Source organism: Cannabis sativa, chromosome 6, assembly GCF_029168945.1.
Source record: "Cannabis sativa cultivar Pink pepper isolate KNU-18-1 chromosome 6, ASM2916894v1, whole genome shotgun sequence".
In the NCBI taxonomy this organism is placed as follows: Eukaryota; Viridiplantae; Streptophyta; class Magnoliopsida; order Rosales; family Cannabaceae; genus Cannabis; species Cannabis sativa.
In genome coordinates, this window is record NC_083606.1 from 7,783,447 (window position 1) to 7,793,009 (window position 9,563).

A 9,563-nucleotide genomic window follows, 5' to 3' on the forward strand; every position below is an offset into this window, starting at 1 on the left:
AATATTAGGAGAGAAATCTCCGAATTTTATCAGAAAGATCACGAAGAATTTTATGAATGTTGGGAAAGATTTAAAGATTTATTGCTAAAATGTCCACACCATGGTTTTGAAAAATGGAGATTGGTAAAATACTTTTATGATGGATTATCTCCCTCAAACCGACAAATGGTACAATCAATGCACCTTTGGAAAATTTTTGCAATTTAGAGGGGATGAGGCTTTGGAGTCTCTTGAGAATCTTTCTGTAAATTCTCAACGAGGAATTGCCAAGATCCTAGATCGAAAGCTTCCAACACACCTAAGAGAGGTGGAATTTACGATGTCAAAGATGACGTAGATATTAAAACATCATTAGCAAATCTAACTAGGAGAGTTGAAGCTATGTCATTAAGTCAATCCATGAATACTCCTATACATAGGAATGAAATTTGTTCCTTATGCTATAGTACAAGTCATAGTGCCCAGTCATGTCCATCATTGCCTATATACCAAGAGGCATTTTCTGAAGAAGTGAACGCTCTTCAAACTTATGGGAAATCATCCGATAGCCCATTTTCTCAATCCTACAATCCAAATTGCGAAATCATCCAAATTTTTCATGGAGACGAACCGGCCTCCAATGAATCAAGGGCACCAAGACAACACGCCCAATCGTAGTCAAGCCCAACCTAATATGCCATATCCTCAACAACAAAGAAAACCATCTTTAGAGGATACACTACAACGGTTATGCAAACCACCCAACAAGCTTTACACACAAATTCTCAATCCCTATTAAAGCTTGAAACACAAATGGGTCGACTACTGCTTTGTAGGTGAAAGGGAAAAGGGAAAACTTCCTACCAACCCATTCCAAATCCAAAGAGTCGGTACGAGGTAAGTACATCTAGACCTGCGAAGAAGCTAAATCAATTTCTATCCTTAGGTACGGAAAAATTATTGAAAAACCTGATTACATACCTCAAACTGATGCTGAAATAAACAAAGACTCATTGAAAGAAAATGAAAAGAGTCAGCCTGAAAGTTCACATTCCAAAGACTCGGTTGAAGAATCGAGTCAAACTTTACCGTTCATTCCAAAAGCTCCATTCCCACAAAGATTGCTCCCGATCAAAAGAGGTAGTCAGTATGGTGACATCTTAGAGGTATTCAAACAAGTAAGTATAAATATCCCTTTCTTAGATGCCATTAAGCAAATACCTGCCTACTCTAAATTCTTGAAAGATTTGTGTACTGCAAAAAGAAACACAAATGTTCCGAAAAAGGCATTTTTAACGGAACAAGTCAGCTCCATAATTCAATATAAAAGTCTTGTTAAACACAAAGATCCGAGGTGTCCCACCATTCCTTGTATTATTGGTGATCATGTGATTAACAAAGCTTTACTTGATTTAGGAGCTAGTGTGAATTTATTGCCTTATTCTGTTTATAAGCAACTTGGTCTAGGGGAACTGAAACCAACATCTATGACACTTCAGTTAGCTGATCATTCTGTGAAAATTCCTAGAGGTGTCATAGAAGATGTTTTGATTAAGGTAGATAAATTTTATTTTCCTGTTGATTTCATTGTTCTTGATACTCATTTTGTTGAAGACATAAGTGCTCAAATTCCGATCATTTTGGGTAGACCATTTTTAGCCACATCAAATGCAATCATCAACTGTCGTAATGGTGTTCTTAAATTATCATTTGGAAATATGACTGTTGAGTTAAATGTTTTTAATGTTGCTAATAAATCTGTTGATTGCGATGATGTATATGAGGTGAATTTTATTGATTCTGTCACACAAGATTTCATGCTAAACAAAGATAATTCTTTTGAAAATTGTGTAAGTCATTTTGGTATGAATTTTGAAAGTTCTTTTGATAGTGTAAATTCTTTGTTAGAGTCTACACCATTGATAAACACAGAAGAGTGGAACACCAAAGTTGAGTCAATTGAACCCTTTCGCCAATTAGAATCACGGTCACTCACCGAACCACCAAAGTTAGATCTAAAGGTTTTACCCGAAGATCTAAAATATGCATTCCTAGGAGAGTCAGAAACCTTCCCTGTTATCATCGCATCTGCGTTAGACAAGAAACAAGAAGAGAAATTGGTACAAGTTCTTAAGAGTCACAAAGAAGCCATAGGGTGGACCATGGCTGACATCAAAGGAATTAGTCCTTCGGTGTGCATGCATCGAATCCATTTAGAAGAAAATGCAAAGCCATCCCGTGAGTGTCAAAGAAGGTTAAATCCAAATATGAAAGAAGTAGTGAGAGATGAAATACTTAAAACATTAGATGTGGGTATTATATACCCAATTTCTGATAGTTCATGGGTCAGTCCGATCCATGTTGTTCCTAAGAAGTCTGGAATTACTGTAGTCAAGAATGCAAACGATGAATTAATCCCCACTAAAATCCAAACTGGATGGAGAGTGTGCATTGACTACGTAAAACCGAATAGCCTCACCGTAAAAGACCATTTCCCATTACCCTTCATTGATCAAATGCTTGAAAGATTAGTCGGTCACGAGTACTCTTGTTTTCTCGATGGTTACTCGGGATACAACCAAATCCCGATAGCACCCGAGGATCAAGAAAAGACCACCTTCACATGTCCTTATGGAACATTTGCTTATCGACGCATGTCTTTTGGCTTATGCAATGCACCTGCGACGTTTCAAAGGTGTATGATTGCAATTTTTTCTGATATGGTTGAACATTTTTTGGAAATCTTTATGGATGATTTTTCTATTTATGGATCTTCTTTTGATGAATGTTTACACCACCTGTCTCTTGTCTTGATTCGTTGTAAAGAAAAGAATTTAGTGCTAAATTGGGAAAAATGTCATTTTATGGTAAAACGTGGAATTGTCTTAGGACATGTGATTTCATCTGAGGGAATAGAAGTTGACAAAGCTAAAGTTGATCTTATTTCAAAACTTCCACCACCTAAAACTGTGAAAGAAATTAGATCATTCTTAGGTCACGCCGGTTTCTACCGGAGATTCATAAAAGACTTTAGCAAAATTTCACGGCCTCTGTGCCATTTACTTGGAAAAGATAATGCATTTGTTTTTGATCATGATTGTCATATTATTTTTGAGAAATTGAAAACTATGCTAACTACTGCACCCATTATTCAACCTCCTGATTGGAACCTTCCTTTTGAAATAATGTGTGATGCTTCTGATTATGCTATAGGAGCTGTCTTAAGGCAAAGAATTGATAAAATACCACATGTTATTTCCTACTCTAGCAAAACTCTAAATGATGCTCAATTAAATTATTCCACAACTGAGAAAGAATTGCTTCGTAGTCTTTGCCTTAGAAAAGTTTAGGTCTTATCTGTTAGGATCTAAAATAATTGTTTATTCTGATCATGCTGCTTTAAGATATCTTTTGTCAAAGAAAGATGCAAAATCACGTTTAATCCGTTGGATACTTCTTTTACAAGAGTTTGATCTAGAAATTCGTGATAAAAAAGGGTCTGAAAATGTTGTTGCTGATCACTTATCTAGGCTAGTTATTGAAACTAGTAAAGAGCCTACCCCTATCACCGAAACTTTTCCTGATGAACAATTGATGCATGTTTCTTCTCTGCCTTGGTATGCTGACATTGTGAATTATCTTGTTACTGGTGAAATACCATCTCACTGGTCTAAACAAGATAAAAATAAATTTTATTCTGAGGTGAAAAATTTTATCTGGGATGATCCATACTTGTTTAAATATTGTCCTGATCAGATAGTACGTAGATGTATCCCGAATTGTGATCAAACTAAAATCATATCTTTTTGTCATGATCATGCCTGTGGAGGCCATTTCAGTAGTAAAAAGACTGCTGCAAAAATTTTACAATGTGGTTTTTATTGGCCCACAATTTTTCGTGATACATATGCATACTGTAAAGCCTGTGAACGTTGTCAAAAGTTAGGAAGTCTGTCTAGAAGAAACATGATGCCTTTAAACCCTATTCTTATTATTGATGTATTTGATGTTTAGGGTATTGATTTTATGGGACCTTTTCCTAACTCGTTTGGAAATTTGTATATTCTTGTTGGAGTTGATTATGTTTCAAAATGGGTCGAAGCTGTTGCATGTCACACAAACGACCACAAAGTGGTGGTTCGTTTCTTGAAAGAAAATATTTTTTCCCGTTTTGGCACACCACGTGCTATCATTAGTGATGGAGGTACACATTTTTGTAATAAGCCATTTGCACATCTCATGAAAAATTATGGCATTACACATAAAGTCACTACACCATATCATCCTCAAACTAGTGGTCAAGTTGAGATCTCCAATAGGGAAATAAAGCACATCCTAGAAAAAACAGTCAACCCAACTAGGAAAGATTGGTCCCTGAGACTAACTGATGCTTTATGGGCATATCGTACTGCATACAAAACTCCCATTGGAATGTCACCTTACCGCCTAGTGTATGGAAAAGCCTGTCATTTACCTGTAGAGTTAGAGCATAGAGCCTTTTGGGCAATTAAACAACTGAATTTTGCTCTAGACAAAGCGGGAGAGAAAAGAAAGCTCCAATTAAATGAATTGGAAGAACTGAGAAACGATGCTTACGATTGTGCAAAAAGTTACAAAGAACGTACAAAGTTGTATCATGATAAGAACATCTTGCGAAAAGATTTCTCCACTGGTCAGAAAGTTCTTTTATACAACTCTCGCCTTCATCTGTTTCCCGGTAAGTTACGTTCTAAATGGACTGGTCCATTTACTGTTCGTACTATTTTTCCTCACGGAGCTGTTGAAATTGAAAATTCTAAAACTGGTAACATATTCAAAGTCAATGGACAACGGTTGAAACCATTTTTAGAATTAACACCACCTGAAGTGGAGGAAACACTCCTTCACGATCCAATTTACCAAGGTTAGTGAATTCTTTCACTACTGGTCCTATCTTTAATTGCTTTCTTTATTTTTCAGTATTTTAGTTTATTTTCTGTCATTTGTTTTTTAGAAAATCAACATCTATCACTTTGCATATTCTCTGTTTTTTCAGTTCTCATCTCATGTTCTTATCATATACATATTTAGACATTGAGGACACTGTCTCATTTTAGTTGGAGGTACTGAGTATATTCTTGCGTTAAGTTCGATAAATTTCTTACCTTTTTGAAAATTTTGAGTCAAATTCTGCTGCTAATTATGTGAATAAATAAATATTGTGTTAGACTAGTTTATACTATATTTAGTTACTTAGATAGTAATTCCAGTAAAAATAGCACAAACCAAACATATGATTTGATTGTTTTTAACACATTTAATTGAGAAAAATCTTAAGTTAAAAGCTTTCATTTTTTGTGAGAAGTGAGAATTGAGAAAACGATTTTTTGAACATATATTGATCTTCTGAATTGGTAAAATCAAATTTTTTTTGAAATTTGAAAATATGACAATTACTAGAGGGATATTTTTTTTTAGAATTGAGCCTAATTGTAAATTTATTATCTTTATATTTTCTTATCACATGTTGCCTCTTGTAAAAAAAAAAAAGATATATATTGTGGATATTGCCCTTAAAAAAAAAATACATATATATCATATAAAGAGCAATATCTTACATACTATATATATATATAAAAAAAAAAAAAAAAATCAAACAAGAGCAACATTTCTCTATCAGCGTAGCTTGGTCAAAATTAAAATTTTGCTACGGTAAATAATTATTGTAGATATTGCCCTTAAAAAAAAAATACATATATATATATATCATATAAAGAGCAAAATTAATTAATATATCAGCAATAACTACTCTCAATTGTCTGGTCTGTTGACCTGTGTTTTCTCTCTGTTGGTTGTTTAGTCGTTTATGTTGTAAAGCGGTATTTTGGCTACTAGCGTTCTTTTGTTTTGGTCTGTTTGACTATGACAGATACAGAAAAGATGGATATCGAGAATGATAGGGACTTTGTCATCCTAACAAGCGGAGATGAGGATGATGGAGGGTTGCTGTATGATACAAATGATAAGGAGTTGTCTGATTTTGATGACCGGTGGTGCATTGTCGGACGGTTCCTCACTGAAAGATCATTGGATTTTATGGCTATGCAACACAAGATGGCATCCTTGTGGAGACCCGGAAAAGGTATGTTTGTGAAAGAATTGGAAGAAAACTTATATTTATTTCAATTTTATCATCAAATAGATGTGGATAAAGTAGTAGAGGGCAGCCCCTGGACGTTTGACAGGGTTCCCTTAATTTTCTCAAAACTGAAAGCGGGGGAGAATCCAAGATCAGTGGTTCTTGATAAGTTAGATTTTTGGATACAACTACATGGATTATCAACGGGCTTCATGTCAGCAAAGGTGGTTAAGGATATTGGAAACTACATCGGCATGTTCATTGAGGCCGACAAGAACAACTTCATGGGAATATGGCGTGACTATCTTCGGGTACGTGTTTCTGTTCGTATTGACATTCCTTTGAAACGAAGAATGAAGTTAGAGAAGAAAGGAGGAGAGCTATGCTATGCTAACTTTAAATATGAGGATCTCCCAACATTTTGTTTCATCTGTGGAATCCTGGGACATTCAGAAAAATTCTGCCCAAGACTATTTGACACACCATCTCACTTGTTGAAGAAACCTTATAGTCTAGAATTGAAAGCTATGCCGAAACGGAGACAGCACACAATCGGGTCCAAATGGCTTCGCCAAGGTCTGTTGATTCGTGGGGAGACTTCCGGTGAAGGATCGGGCAAGAACTCAACTGAGAAAGGCACTACGGCTGGGAGCGCTACTGTGGGCGAGAATCAAGGGAGGTTTCAATCGGTTCCACATTCAGTGGGATTGGATGGAGGAATTAGAGATATTGCCTTGGATATTAATGGAAATAAATCCCATGGTATTCATTCGGGATTGTCATCAGGAAATATGGAGAGAATTAATGCTATAAGTGAGGATATAGTTGATGATGTGGATGGGGATTTGATGATCCTTGAATCAAAAAGAAAAAGAGTTGCTGAAACAAAGTCCATTGGGCCGAATATGGGTAATGAGGACAACTTAGTTATTTCAGAAATAACAAAAAACTTTGTTGGGGCGGGTTCTGTGTCACAGGCCCGCCAAGCATTATGAATGTGTTAAGCTGGAATTGCCGTGGGCTTGGGAACCAACGGGCTTTTCAATTCCTTAAAGAGACTGTTACTCAAAAGAAACCCAGTTTTATTTTTTTGTGTGAGACAAAAAGTAATAAAGCTAGAATTGACTATGTGGGCCGGGGTCTGGGCTTTGAAGGAATGTTTACTGTTGAAGCCCAAGGTAGAAGTGGTGGTCTTGCTTTATTATGGAAAAATGAAAAAGATGGGAAAATAATTGGTTTTTCACAAAACCATATTGACTTTATGGTAGAAGTTGATGGCAGCCCAAAGTGGAGACTTACAGGAGTTTATGGTGAACCTCAAAGACATCAAAGAATGGATACTTGGAATCTCTTAAGGTCCCTATTCAATAATTCAAGGGATCCGTGGTGCGTTGTAGGAGATTTAAACAATGTACTAAGCCAAAGTGACAAACGTGGAGGACAACCTTATCCCAATTGGCTCATCTCCGGATTCGAACAAGCTCTTATGGAATGCGACTTAGTTGATATGGAATTGGTTGGTTATCCTTACACTTGGGAAAAAGGGAGGGGAACAACTCGTTGGATTGAAGTCCGATTGGATAGAGCACTTGTTTCTTCTTCGTGGATTCAAATCTTTACACAAGCTCGACTTTTAAACCTTGAAGTTTCTCCTTCGGATCACTCGCCAATTTATTTAGAGTTCTTTACTCCGGATAGTTTCATCCCTAATAGGCGTTTTCGTTTTGAAAATGCTTGGTTAAAGGAACCAATGTGTTTGGAGATTGTGAAAGATTGTTGGAATGCCTCTAGTGTTGTTTCGGTAGCAGAGAAGATTTCTTGCTGTGCGGATAAGTTGGCCATTTGGGGAAAAAATGTAACTGGTAATTTTAAACTCCGAATCAAGAACTGTCGTGATGAACTGAAGAGCTTGAAGAACAAGAGAGATCAACTCTCGGTACAGAGGTATAATGAGAAAAAAAAGGAGCTGTTTTTGGTGTTGGATCAAAAGGAAGCTTTTTGGAAACAGAGGGCGAAGCAATTCTGGTTGAAGGAAGGCGATCAGAACAGTAAATACTTTCATCGAGCGGCTAGCAACCGTCGAAGCTTCAACCAAATTTCGAAGCTCATGGATTCTAATGGAACTTGGAAAGATTGGGAGAACGGCTTAGAGGATGTAATTGTGGACTATTTCTCTTCTCTGTTCAGTGCTTCGCTTGTGGATAGTGACATGGTGGTGCAATGTATCCAAAGGAAGGTGACATCTCAGATTAATGAAGAATTACATCATCCAGTTGTTGCTGAGGAAGTGAAGAAAGCTATTTTCAGTATGCATCCAGATAAGAGTCCTGGCCCAGACGGTATGACACCTGCGTTCTATCAAAAGTGTTGGGAGATCATTCAAAGTGATATCGTAGCCGTGGTTCAGAAATTTATTACTTCAGGGGAGTTAGATTTGGCTTGTGGTGAGGCAAATGTTGTGTTAATTCCGAAAAAGAAAATTCCTGAAAGCATGGTGGATCTGAGACCTATTGCTCTTTGTAATGTTCTGTATAAGATCATTACTAAAGTAATGGCCAATAGGATGAAGCCGTATATGGACCAAATTGTTTCGGAAGCCCAAAGTGCGTTTATTCCGGGAAGACTCATAACTGATAATATCATGGTTTCCTTTGAAGTGCTACATTATTTGAAAAGGAAAAGAAAGGGCAAGGATGGGTATATGGCTTTAAAACTGGATCTCAGCAAGGCCTATGACCGCATAGAGTGGAGTTTCTTGGATTCGGTTCTTAGGAAGATTGGCTTCTCGGACCATTGGAGCTCTTTAGTGATGAAGTGTGTTAGTTCGGCAAAGTACAAGGTGATCCATGGAGGGAGAACTATGGGGCCGATTACTCCGTCTCGAGGTATACGTCAAGGTGACCCTTTGTCGCCTTACATTTTTATTCTGTGTGCGGAAGGTTTATCAGCTTTGATCCGAAGATATGAGGCAATGGGCTCTATTCATGGTTGTAAAGTGGCGAATGGGGCGCCGAAGGTGACTCACATGCTCTTTGCGGATGACAGTTACCTTTATTGCAAAGCTACTCTTCAAGAAGCTAATCGAATTAAAGACCTTCTTCACCAATTTGAAGGCGCTTCAGGACAGAAAGTCAACCTGGGAAAATCATCAATCTTTTATAGTACAAATACAGCCACTCAGGTTAGAGACGATATCAATACTCTGTTACAAATGCCACAAGCGGATGAAAGAAGTACGTATCTGGGTCTCCCCAGTACTATGGGAAGAAATAAGTCTGCTGTGTTGGGATTTCTGAAAGATAGGGTGAGGAAGAAGCTTCAAGGCTGGGATTCAAAAGTTCTCTCTCGTGCTGGTAAAGAAGTACTAATCAAATCGGTAGCGCAAGCCCTTCCTAGTTATGCTATGAACGTATTCTTACTTCCGTTGGAAATTAGTAGAGATATTGAGAGTACCATGGCGAGATTT

At 37.2% G+C, this 9,563-nt stretch overlaps 1 non-coding gene across 1 annotated transcript; it reads right to left on the reverse strand.

Moving 5' to 3' along the window:
- On the reverse strand, nucleotides 1-107 carry LOC133039536 (small nucleolar RNA R71). The gene has a single exon (XR_009688674.1). It is a non-coding gene; the product is annotated as a small nucleolar RNA R71 (small nucleolar RNA).
- Nucleotides 108-9,563: the final 9,456 nt, after the last annotated feature.